An 18,827-nucleotide genomic window follows, 5' to 3' on the forward strand; every position below is an offset into this window, starting at 1 on the left:
AGATCTGAAACAATAAATTACATAGAAGAAAACATAGATATGAAAATTACAGACCTTGATCTTAGAGAACATTTTATTAATTTGACCCCAAAGGTAAGGGAAGTAAAGACAAAAATAAATGAGAGTATATTAAAATAAAAGCTTCTGCATAGCAAAAAGAAACTGCCAACAACAACTAAAAGACAACCAACTTAATGGAACATGATATTTGCAAACAACAGCTCCAACAAGGGGTTAATATAAAAAATATATAAAGAGCTCATACAAGGCAACAGAAAACAAACAAATCCAACTAAAAAATGGGCAGAGGACCTGAACAGACACCTCTCCCAAGAAGATATACAAATGGCCAACAGATAGATGAAAAGAAGTTTAACTTCACTAGCTATTAGGGAAATGCAAATCAAAACTATAATGAGATACCACCTCACATCTGTTAGGGTGGCTGTTATTAACAAGACAAGCAATAACAAGTGTTGGAGAGGGTGTGGAGACAAGGGAACCCTCATTCACTGCTGTTAGGAATGTAACTGGTACAGTCTCTATGGAAAACAGTATGCTAGTTCACAAAAAATTAGGAATAGAGCTACCATATGACCCAGCAATATTGAAAAATTTGAAAACATTTATTCACAAAGATATAGGCACCCCTATGTTCATTGCAGCTTTATTCACAGTGCCAAAGCCTGGAAACAACCGAAGTTTCCTCTGATAGATGACTGGATAAAGAAGATGTGGGACATATATACTATGGAATACTATTCAGTCATGAGAAAAGATGAAATATTGCCATTTATTACAACATGGACGTACCTTGAGAATATTACACAAAGCAAAATAAGTTACTCAGAAAAAGCTAAGTACCAGATGATTTCACTCGTATGTAGGATACAAAAATGAAACTCATAGGCACAGACAAAGTATGGGGGTTACCAGAGGGATGGGGGGTGGGGGATAGAAAAGGGTAAAGAGGGACATATATATATGCTTTCAGACTATGATTTGACTTTGGTTGGTGGGCACATAATGCAATATAAAGATCATGTATCACAGAAATGTACACTTGAAACATATATGATCTTATTAACCAATGTCACCCCAATAAATTTAATAAAAAAAGAAAACCAAGACTCAAACAAACCCAAATTAAATAAACATAAAAACCAAAACACCCAAAATAACTATATTCTAACTTACTGTAACTTCAAAAATTCCCAAAACATTAATTTTGGATTTTTTTCAAATTATATTCTATATCTTTATGATTTTGCACTTTTGATGATCTTTCTTGAAAACTTTTGAAAGCAAAGGTTCCATTTCTTTAAAAGAATGGCTGTACTCTTAGCTACCTAGTATAGTAGCTCTCAGCCACAGGTGGCTATTTAAATTCAAATTAATTAATACTAATTAACATTGAAAAGTCAGTTTCTAAATCATCCCTTTCACATCTCTGGTACTTAAAAGCTCCATGTGAGTAGTGGATAACACATTTGACATATTTATAGTGCAGAAATAAATTTTCATAATTATAGATTTTTTACTGGACAACAATGGACTAATATGAAAACTTTTAGTCTATGTACTTAGAAATATAAGATATCATAAATACTGAACTTACAGATCTTCAAGTAACATAAACTTGAAAATATCTGAAAATCCAAATGGTAAGAATGGTAAATATGTAAGTTAGCTGTCTAGGAGAGAATGAGTGTGGGAACGTCTAGTCTGAATAAGTAATGGCTTTCGTTTTTTAGTACCATGCAGGTCTAATAGATAAAAGCTTAGTCCTTCAAAAGAAAGAATGCTAGAATTGAAAACTTCAGTTACAACTAGGGTATTAAAAGAGCTAGAATGGATGTTAAATGTTATACCTATCAGAAAAAATATGGAAGCTTGTCTTTTTTTGACTGGGTTCTAGGTGGGAAATGAAATATCTCTTGAGAATTTATAACCATGGTCTTCATCACAGGAATTTTTTCAGATTTAAATTTACATTATTTTCATAATTTGTGAACTTCAAACAGAGAAATAATGGTGGAAATTAATAGCGAGGTGATGACATGCTGGCAACTTGACAGATGCAAAGAAAAAAATTAACCTTGATGTGCAAGAACCTCAACCTAGAATTCATAGAATTATCACAAATAAAAAGTGAACTTCTGAAACTACAAAAAAAAATATATCATCAACAATTAGTGAGTTAGTAGTCACAACACAGAGAAGTGTTCTTGTATCATGAAGTTCAGATAATAACATAATTGTACAGACCATTATATAGTTATGATTAAATTGGATAATTACATAAAAGAAGGCGAAACCATAATAGTTTCTAACATCAGGAAGGACCAGGTTGTTTGCTCTTGCTACTTCTTTCCTACCTTATACAGGAGGTTCTAGTAAGAACAGGGGGCCAAGAAAATGAAATAAAAGACATTCTGATTTTTTTTAAGGATATGTTTTTCTTTTAATTGATTTTAAAGAGAGAGGAAGGGAGAGGGATAGAGAGGGAAAGAAATATCAATGAGAGAGAAACATCAACCTTCTACCTCCTACTGGGGATTGAGCCCACAACCCAGGCATGTGCCCTGACCGGGAATCCTACCAGCAACCTTTCAGTGCAAGGGATTACCCTCAGCCAACTGAGCCACACCATCCAGGACAAGACATTCATATTTGATAAAAAGAAAAAAAAAACTATCTATTCAGAGATGACATGATATGGTACTTTGAAAATCCTAAGGAATGTACAAATAATTATTGAAACTAATGAGTGAGAAAGGTATAAGGTATAAGGTCATTGTCAAACATCAATTTTATTTCTACACACTAGCAATGAACCATTCAAAAATGAAATTAGAAAAACAATTCTCTTTACAATAGGCTCAAAAATTATTAAAATTTTGAGGTATAAATTTAACAAAAGAAGTTAAATGCTTGTACACTGAAAATTAAAAACATTATTTGAAGACATGAAGGAAGCCTTAAATAAATGGAGTGATATTACATATTCATGAATTCAAGGGATATCTGAATTCTGAATATTTAAATTTATTGTTAAGGGGGCAATACTCCCCAAATTTACATCCAGACTCCACTCAATCCCTATAAAAACACAGGATGGCTTTTTGAGAGAAAATTGACAAACTGACCCTAAAATTTATATGGAAATGCAATGGACCAAAAATAACCAAGGCATTCTCTCTATTTTTTTTTTTGTCTTTTAATTTTTTTAATCTTTATTGATTTCAGGGAGAGGGAAGGAGAGGGAGAGAGAAATAGAGATAGAAACATCAATGATGAGAGACTCATTGAGAGTCCGCCTCCTATGCACTCCCTACTGGGGACTGAGCCCACAACCCGGGCATGTGCCCTGGCCAGAATGGAACCACAGTCTCCTGGATCATAGGTCGATGCTCAACCACTGAGCCATGCTGGCCGTGCACCAAGACATTCTTGAAAAAGAACAATGTTAGAGGACTTACAGTTCCCAATTTCAGAACTTAGTATAAATGGGCTGTAATCAAGAGAATGTATACTGGCATAGGGATAAGCAGATAGATAAAGATCAATGGACTATAATAGAAAGTCCATAAATAAACCCATTTTTGGTCAACTGATATTTGATCCGAGTGTCAAGACAAATCAATGGGAAGAAAATATAATAATTTAAACAAATGTATTCACACATACAGAAAAATTTTGGTATATGGGAGGTAAATGTATTCACACATTTTTCTGTATGTGTGAATACATTTACCTCCCATATACCAAAATTAACACAAATAAGTCAACGACTTAAATATAAGAGCTAAAACTATAAAAGTCATAGAACAAAACATAGGGGCAAATCTTCATTTAGCAATTAATTCTTAGATATTGCCCCAAAGCATGATCAACAAAAGAAAAAGAATAGATAAATTGGACTTGATCTAAATCAATAACATTTGTATATCAAAGAGCAACACATAGCCTAGCAGGCATGGCTCAATGGTTGAGTGTTGACCTATGAACCTGTAGGTCACAGTTCAATTCTTCTTTGGGGCACATGCTCGGATTGTGGGCTGATCCCCAGTAGGGGGTACAGGGACAGCAGATGGATGATGTTTCTCTCTCATCCATGTTTCTATCTCTCTTTCTCCCTTCCTCTCTCAGTAAAAACCAATAGAAACATATTTTTTTAAAAAAGAGCAACATACAGAAAATGAGAAAGCAGAATGAGAGAAATATTTATAAATCATCCATCTGATAAGGGATATATAGATAACTGCAGTTCAACAATGAAAAGACAAATCAATTACAAATTGGGTAAATGATTTGCATAGATATTCCTCTGAGGTGTATAAATAACCAATAAGCACAGGAAAGAAGATCAACATCACTAGTCATTAAGGGAACACAATAAAAACTACAATGAGATACAACTTCATATCCAGTAGAATGGATATTAATAAAAAAGACAATAACATGTGTGAACAAGCATGTGGAGACAGGTAACCATCATTACCAATAAGTTTGAAGAATGGGGCAGCTACTTTGCCACACAGTTTGGTAACTCAGTAATTTCATTTTCAGATATATATCCAGGAGAAATGAAAACATTTGTCCACTCAAAAATATGTATATGAATATTCCTAACACTGTTATTCATAATGGCCAAAAAGTGGAAAAAACTTAAATGTCCAACAACATGAATTGATAAATAAATTGTGGTATATCCACACAAAGGTATTTTAATGGACAATAAGAGTTAATAAAGAAATGACAAATGCTATAATGTGGATGAACCTTGAAAACATGTTAAGTGAAAGAAGCCAGTCACAAAAGATTACATATTATGTGATTCTGATTATGTAAAATGTCTAGAATAGGAAAATCTATAGGTTTAGAAAGTAGATTAGTATGTGCTAAGGGCTGGATATTGGAAGAAATGGGAGATATTTCTAATGGGCACGGGGCTTCTTTTTGGAGTGATAAAATATTCTAAACTTATAGTGATGATGGTTGCACAACTATGAATATACTGAAATCACTAAATTGTACACTTTAAAGGGTGAATTTAAAGGTATGTGAATTATAACTTAATAAAACTCCTATAAAATACAAAGCAAAAGAAACATATAATATGGTAAAAGGAAAATCAGTTTTAAAACAAAAAGAAAGAAAACCGAAATTGGGGAGGAAAAAAAATACAATAAATGCTAAGCCATACATTATATCTTGAAGCAATTGTCTCAGGAAACCAACTTGAGAAAAATTCCCAAGAATAGAGAAAAATATATGAGTATAAAAGTATATATGTACATGCGTATATTTGTAGGTATATACATATATAAAATTATAAATACATGAAGAGTGTTTAAGAGACTTAAAAAATTAAAAATTCTCTTATTTAAGACAATTGAATGAGTTGAATGAGAAGTTCCAACATATGCAAACAGGATTTTCATTGGAGAATATTTAGATTTGAGGAGAGGCAATATTTGAAGAGCTAAATGAGACATGCATTAGATTGATAACAATAGATGCTCACCTAGACACAAGCAGTACAACTGGACAGAGAAGGCCTGGGGAAAATGAAGAAATAGAACAAAATGAGTCATTACCCACAAAGGTGAATGACTTCTCAGGATATTAATGGAGGCTAGAAGAATTTAGAATGATAGACCCAGAGTGATGAAAAATAATTGTCAACTCATATATCTATATTCAACAAAGTTTCCTCTCACAGGCCCACAATTAAAGGAAGAAGAAGACCTAGAATAAAATAGGGTAATGCACAAAGCAATCACTAGCTGCGTGAATAATTGAAAGAAGAGTTGGTGCTAAGTAATAATTCTAAAAAAGGCTACTTTGAAGAGTATAGAAATAAACTGGAACAAAAACACAAGTTGACAATTACATTTGAGATGAGAGTACCACTGAAATTCAAGTTCTAATGATCGTGTATGATAAAGATGGGGGGAGCAGTGTAGTGAAAGAAAAAAGAGATTTGGTGTCAGAAACATACACATTATCTCACTTGTCACAAATTAACTTACACCATCTCTGTTTTCATGCCTGCTATAGATTCTAAAACTGGTAGGGAGTCTGTTTGGAAGAGGTAAGGCTTAGATTTCCTAAAAAAGTCATACCTGTTTGTAGGCGACTGGAACAGCACTGGGTGTTAGTCAGGTGGGGTCAGACCCGACTTGGATTCTGGAACCTTGGTACTTGGGTCTGGCTTGGAAAGAATTCAGAGCAAGACCCAAACTATAAGAAAACATTTATTTCGTTAATCACAGAGGTAGAATAAGTAATTCCTAGAAGAAATGGGCTTAGGAAACAAGTTATAGAGGCAAAGAAAGGTCCCTTGGAGCTTAGGAGTGAGGAAGCTAATGGTATCAAGCCTAGGGATGGAGGGGGAGGGGGAGAGGGAAGAGAGAGGGAGAAGGAAAGGTGAGGGCTGCTCCAGGGAGGGAGAATGCTGGTCCTCTGTCCTAAGGGTTTTAAGGGAGGAGATTTTAGGGGTGGCCCCAGGGGGAGACCTTAATAGAATACTCAGCAGTTCTCCAGGTGCGTCCTTTCAGGAGTGTGGTCTCCACCATTGATTGGTCAGTGCTAGGGCGGGGTCATTATCCAATGCAGCTGGTCCGGAGGTGAGCTGTGGCTGGTTTTGTTGCTCTTCTGGGCCTGGAGGTGAAATATAACTAAGGCCTAGATATTAACTCTAGGGAGGAAAGGTCAGGGGGTCCAAACCACATGCTCAGTGACATGCTGGGGGAAGAAAGGTCACCCTAGGGACCAGGTCCCACCCTACAATTGTCCTTTGCTAGGCATCCAGGGTTTTCCATCCTGGCGACCTTCTGCACCTAGCTCACCATCCTTTCTCCGCTCATGTCTGTGTAACTGCCTATCACACCTGGATGGGTAGATTATAGGAGAATCTTCTAGGTATAACCTGAGTTTTTCCAGGCATTGCTAATATTGTGGACAAAGATAAGAGCTCCTTAACAGAGATAACCTGAATTTCTTAGCCCCACAACCTAATGCCAGGCCTCCTTCCTTAAGTATTTCTGTAAATCCTCAGAGAGTCGATATCGTTCACTCCTGATTTCCATCTGAGATCTCTTCTCCAGGGTAGAACAAAGTCACATCATCGTCCCTGCTGCTGGGCCCTCAGAACAAAAACTACAGGGGTGTGGCACTCCAAGAGCTGCCTGCCCCTAAGCGGTCACAGTGGCACTCCCTGGAGTCCTCCTGAGCCCTAGTCACACTGGTGAGTGAGTGTGCAATGGACTCTTTTCCCCACTCTGTGGCAACTTGTTTGAACTAAGTACCAACACCACACTGGGAAAGCAGCTCCTTCAGCACTGTCTGCGCCCTCCTCACTGGGCCAGGAGCGCAATATAAAAGAGATTAGTCAAAGGACTTCTATGCATATAAGTGTAACCCATCCACACAGACAATAGTGCGGTGAAGCCCTGGGGGGGTAGCTTGGAGGGGGCCAATGGGGGAAAAAAGGGAACATCTGCAATACTTCCAACAATAAAGGTAAGTTAAAAAATAATAAAAATGGTAAGGAGTCAACAGGTTTTAATGAGAGGACTTTAGTTAACATTTGCCTTTCAATAACATCTCCATCTGTTAAAGAAGAAAAACAAAATAAAAAGAAAGAAAACAGCAAGAGCAGGAGCAACAAAGGAATGTGGACAGGACCTGCACTGCCAGGGCCCCTTCGGGAAAGCTAGGGCCGGCAGGATTTCCCCGTGCTCCGGCCGAGGCAGTGGGCAGGCCAGAAGATCCCAGCTGCGGTTCAGAGAGGGAGCTCAAGCGTAGCTGGGATGGCAGGGCTAAGCATCACGACCTGGGACACATTCTGATAAGAAGAATATTAGTAATGAGATAAATATTTAGAGGACTATGGTACATCAGCAGGATGGTCACAGTCTGGACAGGACCAGCAATGCGGGAAAGGGTGCGCTGGAGTCCCACTTAGTGGTGGCCCTGTACTGCAGGGGCTCATCACGGAGCCTGAGTAACACAGAGGGAGCCAGAACTGCAGGTCTCTGAAGTGTCATGCTTCCAGGCATCCTTTCCTGGTCACTGGACCACTTATTACTCAGATATAAATGAATTCTTTCCCCACCCTTCCTCCATTAACCTCTGGAATTCTCACCTCAACCCAAGGAAGGTTTCTGGGTATAATTTTTTCTCAGGTCTAGAACTGAATAAAAGAGTCTTTTCACATGTCTCTCATTGCCCTATGTTGAAAGGTTTGCATCAGGTGCAGCTCTGTGGCCTGAATTACATTTCGCTCCTACCCAGAACTTCTTGATTCCCTGAAATTCATACCTGTTCTCGTGTTTAACACCTGCAATCCTCAAAGCACTGTCTCTAGCCCCTCATTTAGTGATTTCGAGTACTCCACCTCCAAGGGGTCAATGTACTCCAGGAACTTTCTGAGGTTACTGCTAAATATCCAGGGATTAATTCTTCAGACTAGGGTGGGAAAGTTGAGGACTGAGGAGAGTTGAATATGAATGAGTGGAATCACCACAAACTCGCTGTTTGAAAACAGCATACAAGTAGCAGAGGAAATATTTTTTATTGGTGCAGATATTATGTGTCTCAATTGAAGACGAGACAATTGCTGAAGGTTATAAAGACTTTTAATCTGATACCCAGACTACTAAATACTCTTCAAGAGTGGCCTATTAAACATAGTTTTCTTGCAAGTTCTATTCCTCTCTCAAGAGGTTCAACTCCAGCCCAGCATTAGAAGTTTCTCAAGTGGTATTTGGACAATAGAATTGGAGGTTAAACTCTGATATGAGGTTGTGAGGGCTTCCCGGAGGCTGTGGCATCCAAGGTAAGTAAGGAAGCTGAGGGTCATTGTAATTGTCCAAGACAAGAAAGAGAGGAAGGAAATTCTAGGCATTCTTCAAATAAATGCACAAGACAAAGGCATGAAAGTAAAGGGACAAGATGCCCTAGATGGTTTGCTCAGTGGTTAGAGCATCAGCCCACAGGCTGAAGGGTGCTGCATTCGATTCCAGCCAAGGGCATGCACGTGGGTGCCAGGCTTGATCCCTGGCCCCAGTCAGGGCTAGTGTGGGAGACAACCAATTGATGTGTCTCTCTCATGGCGATGTCTCTCTCTCACTTTCTCTCTCCTTCTTCCACTCACTCTGAAAAATCAATGGAAAAAATATATCCTTTGGCAAAGATTAAAAAATATATAAGTAAAGGGACAAGAGAAAGGTGATAGTGTTCAAAGTTGTTAAAAAGGCAGGCAGGTAGGTTAAGAGATTTGCTTAAAGATGTTAACTGCAGCCAGGTAAAGAGAAATCAAAAGATGAAAATTAAAAAATTTTTTTGGCCAAGTTACTTGCACACCTGGCTTTAAAATAAGAATCTGACCAATTGCTTTATTAAATTTACAGGAGTCGTTGTTTGGGTTTGTATTAGCAGAATCCAAAATCTTTTGGACAGTTGTGATTCTGTTGTAGTTGAACTTGGGCTAATTAAAACCAATAGCCTCCAGCAAATTCATTAATCCTGATCCGGTTTATAGATCTGCTGGGAAGAATGATCATTTATTATCTTAAGACCCTGTGCCTTCTGAAACTATTATTATGTAAAAATATGGAGAGAGAGTGCCCATTGGCAGAACTGTTAATCTTTTCAATTCACACTTGCTATACTTGTAAAACCCAAGCACATTATCCCTCATTGAAAGGCAGTAATGACAAGTTGGTTTAAACCAAGGAGACCTCTGTATAAATTAACAGATGTTTTAGTTGAAAATAAAACGTAAACATGACCTTAATTAATGAATTTGTTAATAGTTGTTCCCAGAATGAGATAATTTGCCAAATTCTAATGTAGGCACACTTAGTAGAATAAATGGAGGCTTTAAAGTTAGACTCAGACTGAAAACCCAACTTGGACCTTGTGATCTTCATGGTCTTTAGTAAATCATCAAGCCACTCAAAAGTATGAATCATAGTCCCACATAAAGTGCAGTGGGCTAGTATTTGGTATCTAACAGATGCTCAATGAAAATATGCCCTTATGCTAAGTGCATTCTCTTTCATTGAGGAATGTGTGTGATGTATGTGTGTTTTCAATGCTTGTCATACTCACTTGCTTGAATTTGTGAAAAGAGTCATGGAGGAAGTGTTATGTTTATCAATTTATTGGCTAATTCTCATGTGTTGATCATGAGCCAATGCTGGTCATGCTATCTGACTACTACCAGAAAGGTCTTTAAATCTAAAATCAAATTAAAATTATTTGGGGCACACAACTTGCAACTTTTGAATGAACTATATTTAATAAATTTATCTAATGAGATTCCTCATTTAGTTATTTTGGTATAGGCTTTGTGAACATTTATTTCATAGGCATCCCAGGAGTCCCATTGCTAAGCTTTATTGAGGCTTCTTTGTAGATCAGCTGGACTTTTGCTATCACCTAATTAAATTATATATATATCTACATCGATCTATCTATCATCTATCTATCTATCTATCTATCTATCTATCTATCTATCTATCTATCTATCTATGTATCTATCTATCTATCTATCTATCTATCTATCTATCTATCATCTATCTATCTATCTATCTATCTATCTAGCTATGTATCTATCTATCTATCTATCTATCTATCATCTATCTATCTATCTATCTATCTATCTATCTATCTATCTATCTATGTATCTATCTATCTATCTATCTATCTATCTATCTATCTATCTATCTATCATCTATCTATCTATATCATCTATCTATCATCTATCTATATATCATCTATCATCTCCCAGGCTAATAGTATTGTAGTCATATAATATAGCTCAGAACTCTGAAACTATTATTATCATCATCTTCATCAACATCCCTAGATTTATGAAGAAAATGTCAGACCTAATGGATACTTCCTCCTCTCACATGACTTTGCTTTCTCCTAAAATTATTCAGGAAGATTTCAGTCTTAGGCCCTAATTGTATTCTAAGGTTTCATGGAAATAGAATTTCATTCATAGCTGCTGTCAGCATCTTCTAAACCTTGTAGATATCATATGAGGAATGGTCATCATTAGTATTGCTTGCCAACATGTTTGCTTTTCCTTCCAGAATAGGATTCATTTTGTCCATTCCTTGAAGTTAATTGTATTCATGTCACCTATTTATACAATGAAATGTGTGAAATGCATCATGTCAAGACAACAGCACTTAAGTGACAATATATGACTTGCCATGTTCCCTTCTTCCTGCTCTGGTGATCATTTAGTTGTCAGAATATACCATACCATATATGTCTGATATATAATTTGAGTAAGATGTGAGATTGTTGTTTTAAGCTATTAAAATGTGGAGACTGTGTGTTACTACATCATAACCTGACCTATCCCTACTAAAACATGGATGATTGGCTGAAGGTTATGCTAGCAGTTTCATGACTGACATGCTTTGAGACCATTAGAAAACTATGCACAGATACCATATATTCTTTTTATGGCAGGAAATACTTGCTTCTTTTAAAATGTGTTCTAGTATTATGTTATTGACTAAGCTAACAGTATCATCCAATACCAAACAGGTACTTCCTCAACATAGTACTTTTCTAAAGTGAGTTGAAATTTATTTTATGACATTCCCAGTTGGAATGAAAATCTAGTGAATGATTTTTTATTTTTATTTTTTGCTGACTTTTAAAATACCTACCACCTAGGAGATAGCCTAGCACAGAATAATTAATAAACATTTAATTAATTCAAGTGTGTCATATTTATTATAAAGTATTGATCATAGTTTGGCAGTGTCCTATGATACCCTATAAGTGGAATTTATTGGACTCAGTGCCATAAATATTATTAATTCTTCTAAATATCTAATATCACCTTTGATATATTTTGGAACACATATCTGTTCTTCCTTTTCTTATTGGCTAACAGAAAGATTCAATTCATTTTGAAATCCTCTTCTAACAACTGATGCACATACTATGCGATTTAAGCATAAATCAAATTTATGTTCCTTTATTAAATGAACATTTTTCTCTTTGCTCAATTTTTCTTATCTATTTGACTTTAATTTTATTGTTTTATTGTATTATTTTTAATATGTTTTAAATATATACCACATATATATCTACATTTTTATACACAAATTTTGTATACATTTATATTACATGTATTTTTTAAAATATTTTTTTACTGATTACAGAAAAAGTAAGGGAGAGGGAGAGAGAGAGACATCAATGATGAGAGTCATTGATCGCCTGCTTCCTGCACACTCCCTGCTGGGGATCGAGCGGAAAACCAGGCATGTGCCCTGACTGGGAATCGAACTGGGATCTCCTGGATTATAGATGGATGCTCAACCACTGAGCGATACCAGCCGGGCTATATTACGCATATTTTAATAGATTCCTTAATAAATATATTATCTTTTTTTTATATAATCACCATTACTTTACTGTAATTTAAAGCTTTATTTAAATATTTTAAAACATATAAAAACCTATGAAGTTCAGTTGTGGCAGTGTTAGGTTTGTTAGACCATATCGTCTGACTGTAAGGCTTTAAGCAACAAGGGCAATTTAGTTTTAGTGAAATTGCTCACTACTTCAAGACACCTAATTAGAAATTAGAATACCTAGGTGGTTGTTAGTTTTTTTAAAAAAATTATCTCCAGCTCTATTTTAGCATATTTTAATCTGAATTATATTTCTCTGTTAAATATGATTACTGAGCAATGACAGAACTCATGACCATTCATTGCTCATTCATTACTAGTTTTCATTTATAGGTGAAATGAATATTTTTTCTCAATTATATTTTTAATCATTCCCAATCATCCTTTTTTATATAAGAGATATTAAGCCTTGAGAAAATTTCTGCAGAGTAATAAAACCTGTTACATTAGATTAATTTACATGGGCTGCTCAACTATTATTAATTTAGACAGACTTTCATTTTTCCTTTTTTGATTACACAGAACTTTGATTTATAGTACATGGAACAACCAAATTGCACTTTTGAAATTTATAATTCTGGATTTTTTTCTTACATTATTGGCCTTGAACCCAGCTATTTTGTCCTTTAAATTATAAAATATATGCCCCTTTTAGATAAAAGCTATATATTGTCTAGCATACCAATAATATTAGTTAAATGTTTGTCTGAGATTAATGGATCATTTTGAATGTCATTAATGTAGTATAGAGTCGCCATAGAACATAGTAGATCATAAAAAACTTTTTCTTTACTAGCTTCATTGTAGTATACTTACCATTAATTATTTTTGTTTCTTATGTTTCTTGAATTTGAGTAGGAAAAAGCTCTTGTTTCAAGGCTAAAAAGAAAAGATATTGGTAAGGTCACTGCTCCGTTCCATTCTGATAGGTGAAAAGAATATTAGTGAAAATAGTTGGTTGTGTATCCTTAAGAATTTAAGATGTTTAGAATTATCCCTCAGGCTGACCTGGGCCTCACATTAGCCATAAGAAGAGGAATTGTTAGCAAGTCCACTGTACACCTAAGTGTGAGTACTGCTAGGAAGAGTGTAGACTTTTAGTTTACATCACCCTAGTAATGAGTAAACACTCAGTTTACTCAAGATCCAGGGAGAACCTGCTCCATAAAAGGGCCTGAACTGAAAGAACACATGGGGAAATGGGGGGACAATGGCAGGTAGAATACTAGTCACTCTATCTCCCAGGTAGACATGTTGTCTAGAGTTGGAAGATAGAAACGTTCTGGGTTTACTCAACTAGAAGAACATTTCTTTTTCTTTTCTTGGAGCATCTGACACACAGAGAGAGACAGAGAGAGAGATAGGGGGAGAAAGGAAGGAAGGAAGGAAGGAAGGAAGGAAGGGAGGGAGGGAGGGAGGGAGGGAGGGAGGGAGGGAGGGAGGGAGGGAGGGAGGGAGGGAGGGAAGAGAGAGAAAGTCTTTTCAAAATTTTGGTGATGGGGGACTGATAGTCCAGCAGAGATCACATATATTTGGCTCCTATAACCCCGTCAGGGTAATACCTACATTTCTTAGTTAGCATATGGAAAGGACTTGTCAGTGACATCCCTAAATTTGTGCAGCCAATACATACTAAGTACCTACCTTGTGGAACCACTGTCTAGTCCTGGGATAGTATAGAGAACTATAGAGATGCAGACTCTGTTTCATGAAATTAGCATTCATTGGACTGGGACAGAAATGGAAGGTATTCAGCAATTTATTAGTCATACAATTAAATAAATATAATTGTGAAAAGTGCTACAAAGGAAAAGTACAAGACGCTATAATAACTAACAAGTGAGGAAACCTAACCTAATATGGAGGGTGGCAGAGACTTCTTTGAGTCATAGGTAAAGCACAGATAGGATTGTAGAGAAATAACCTGAGTCAGCAAAGAATCTGAAAAGTTCCAGGAACAGTGTGTAGCAGAGCTTCTGTGGGCGCTACTCCAGTGGAAGGCAAGGGGGAGAAAAGCACAAGTCACTAGTGAACCTGGCAGAGCCCAGATTCTATGAGATTTTAGAGGTCCTGTGATAGATGCTGATTTTACCTTGATGGTGGAAACCCAGCATCTGTGGAGACATTAGAACCCGTTCAGCATGATGAACGGCAGGCAGGGCATAAAGGGCTGCTGGCTTCTCCTCCTTCACCTTTGATGTAGAGATTACAAGTACTCTGAGGCTCCTTTATGAATGGAAATCACCCAAGGTCAAAAGTACAAACAGGTCTTAATTTAAGAGACTCTTTAATCCACCACTAGAGCTCATCCTTATGAGCATAAACATTAGTCTGAGTTCTATGTTTAAATATTCAACTTTGGAACAATATATACAAACTAGGGGAAAGTGCTTTGGAAATATCAGCAGGCGATGTCCTGTGTTGCAAGTTTCTCTGTTTCTTTGTAGTGTCAATAAAGCGGCCTAGCTTGTGAAGCTTCCCAGTGCGTCTTGCTATTGCTCTGATGTGGAAGAGCATAATAGTCACAAGTACAAAAGGCTCTTTTACATTAAATTACACAGAATAAATTTTCCCGCTCAGAAGATGATAGCAGCCGATTTTTTTCAATTTAGTCCCAGAGGATTCTAATATTAAATCTGAAGCTACCACAGAGTGATGCAACTTTGAAGATTACAGTGATAATCATGGGGCTTCTAGGGAACTAAATTAATGTTTATGGCTTTTCCTTTCCTGCTCTCATTGTTGCTGCTGCTCCTGCCGACGCCTGGCTTGGTTTGCATGGCTTTCTCTAATAGGGGTGGCTTTGGAGGTGGGCTTTCAGAACAGAAATAGACTAATGTACATGCAAATCAATACAATTCCACAGTCTTTTATTTCTATAGGATTGACAGTGATGGTAAATAGATGACTTACTTTTATATTTGTTTTTTTTTTTTGCCCTGAGTGTTAGTTTTGCTACCGAGCATACTTCTTTTTACAACTTTCTTGAATTTGAACTGATACTAGTCATGGGTTCTTAGAGTTTTTTTTAAGATGACTTTTTACTTCCTTAATTGATACACATATTTTGCACAATATTAAATTACATTATTATTCTCACTGTTTATTATTTTTCTGTCAAGTTAAATCCTATATTTCTTGTTTTATTCTTCTTTCTTTAGAAGCAAATTCATTGACTTCACATAACTTTAATATATACCAGATCCTCATATCTATCATGTTTTATAAACTATTTTTAAAGATACTACTCTGAATTCTTTTTCTGTCAAGTTAAATTCTATATATTTTATTTTACTCTTCTTTCTTTAGAAAGAAATTAATGATTTCACATAGCTGTACTATATACCAGATTCTCATATCATCATATTTTATAAGCTATTTTTAAAGGTACTATTCTAAATTTTCAGTAAGAAACTTTTTTGTAATGGCACCACAGTTTTCCACCAAATACATATAACTTAATTTATTTAATTACCCAATGTAGATTGATTCCAATTTTTCACTTGTAAGCAATATTCACCAAACACCATTTCACAGAGTGATAAGTACTGTAGGGTGACTGGACTCAGAATATCAATTTGCCACACCATGTAAGCAGGAGAGAGGGCTCCCTCTTCCTCAGCAGAAATATCTGAAGGAAACTCAGTTTCCTACAGGACCAAGTTGTGCCTTCCCCTCAGGAGCTTGAATCTGAATTTTCATAAGTATCTAGAATGCTAACTTAAGAATCCTCAGAAAATTCTAGCAGCTAGAATTGACATGTAGATTGCCTGATACCTAAGTTTCCCCTCTTTATCCTTGCCAAGCTGTATCCTTTATTTAAACTACAAACAGCTAAAATGTCAGAGGGCCTTTTTCCTTCTTGGGGACACTATCCCATTGACCCATGCAAGGCTCTTCCCGGGACGATGATGTTCCAATGAATTGTGAGTCTTCTCTTCCTTGGCTGTTGGGCTTCCTTAACAAAGCCTGTCTCTTAGTTTGTACTGCACGGCATTGTGGTATTTGCCTTCTTTACTTCACTACAACCCTGGGACATAAATGTCTGCAACCATTTCTGATTATTCCCTTAAACAATTAAAGTAAGTAACAAACATTCGCATCGTTTTAGAATACTTGAAATGCCAGGAAATATGCTTGGCATCCATGTGTATTATTTTATTCAATTAATTGATTTGATGGAGGTTTAATAACCCCATTTAACAGATGAGAAGACTGAAAATTTAAGAAACTAAGTATGTTGCCTGGGGTCACACAGGTCATTTAGGTAGAGCTGGCAGTGAGCTGGGCTCTGAAAGGATACACACACTCTTTTCTGAAACTGCAGGAAAGGGGTGATAAAGATCACACTGAATGGCGCAGGGCGGAGGTGTGCTGGGACTAAGGAAGTGCAACAGAGGAAAAATGGGAAGATCTGCGCAAATGTTAGAGTTTTAAAATTTTGAACTAGACAAGTCCATTTTGTCCACTTCAGATCTCCTTCCAGTACATTTTGTTCACTTCAAATCACCTTGAAAAGTCCATTTCAAGTCCGTCTTGGACTTGAAAACTGATAGCTGAGGAGGAGATAAGATAAAGCTTATTTCCATAAAACAGGAGGAGAAGCTTTGTAACTGGAGCATTGTTTGAGTTGTTCAAAAGTGCATCTTAGTTTCAGAACAAAGGCTTATAGCAGAAAATATAACTATTCTTATTTACCAATATATTCAAGAACTGAATCAGCTAAGATACTGATACATGAGAGTTGTGAACATGAATACAAGGTAAGTTGGTTGCTATGAAATTCAAAATAGGAAGCACTGGGCATCTCGGTGCAAAAATAATGACCTGGAATTGGCAAAAAGGAACCAAGGGAATAGTCCCATTTCACGAGGGCCATGATATACAGGGAGGGTGGAAGAATTTAAGGACTACCTAAAAGACAGAAACTGTGAATGAGAGCCAGGATTCAGTTATGTCAGAGGCAAACTTTCTGAGGAAAGGCTGAAGTTGTATATGCTCTTAACAATATGATGGGAAGAGTCAGTATTCTGATCAGGAGTAGCAGGGAAACTCAGAGGGAAGGAGTGCAAAGGCCCGTGGAGTACATTGAGAGGATAGGAAATACCTTGATACTAAATCCAAAGAGGACAATTGTGAATGAAATTCATAGGTTCTGTACAGCTGAGAGTTCTTGCTTAATTTTCCAATATTTCATTAAAACACATTTATAAAGTCACTATTAAACTAGGTTCTGCAATCAATAAAATCTTCTAAATAAAAATTGACAACATCACAGGTAACTTTTTGATCCTGGATCAAAATATAATCTTCTTGTCTATGATACATTGACAAGGTGCCAAAGATTATAATCAACCAAATCAGTGTTTATTAAAATGGATGAGTTTTTTCCATTTTTCATTCAAAATTATGTTAATGAAAAGAAAAGGTATCTATTTCCATGCTACATGACTTATATTTTAGATTACATATTTTTCATACCTAGAAAAGTATTTTTCTTTTCTTCTACATCTCAAGAAGTTACAGTACCTATTGTAATCAGCTACACATCTGATGTATTAATTTTGCTTGGTTTTGGTTTAATATCTGAATTGACTATAAGCTGTGGAGAATTAATATGGCTGAGCAACAGAAGGTATCTGAAATGATGTTTTGGAAGGACCATGTGTATCTTTGTTTCATGGGTTTATTGAATCCTATGACAACATTCTTCTTTGAGGTTCATTTTGACCAAAAGTGAGGAGCCTATAGAGGAACATCCAATAAAACAAACAAAAGACAATATTGTAAAAAAAAAAATTCCAGTTCAAAAGGTAGCATGATTGTGCTTTGACTGTTAACAGACTAATACAAGGAGTGATGACCTTATGGAGTTTGTTGGTGATGAGGTTATAAAATGTGACAAAAAGAGATTGCAGTTTTTATTGTTCCATTGATTTCACCTTCTCCCTTTTCGATATGAAGTTGGCTAAAGACTTTATTTTGTTACTCACTGAGTCTAAGGAGTGTCCAGAGAGAATGATGTTACCTTCTAATAGGTGCTGTGTTTAGAGCTGGTCAAGCAAGTGTACATCAAGTAAGAACTAAGCTGAAACTTGCATCTTGCAATAAGTCTGGGTGAGTGAATTATAATAACCAATTCATTAGATGATATAGAAACATCAAGAGCAGATGGGCTTTCAGAAAACAAAGATCCTATTTTAAGGGAAATGTCTTGACTATTTAGAGAGGAAAGGCAAATATAGAACACTGTTAGTGTCATGGAAGTGATGTCGTTTTGCAGTTTTTTACATATTTCCATTCTATTACATCTGTTCAGGTTTTCTGGTCTTAATTTGTGCTCAATTCATGATACAGACTCAGTAT

Source organism: Miniopterus natalensis, chromosome 12 (genome assembly GCF_054644295.1).
Source record: "Miniopterus natalensis isolate mMinNat1 chromosome 12, mMinNat1.hap1, whole genome shotgun sequence".
NCBI lineage: Eukaryota > Metazoa > Chordata > Mammalia > Chiroptera > Miniopteridae > Miniopterus > Miniopterus natalensis.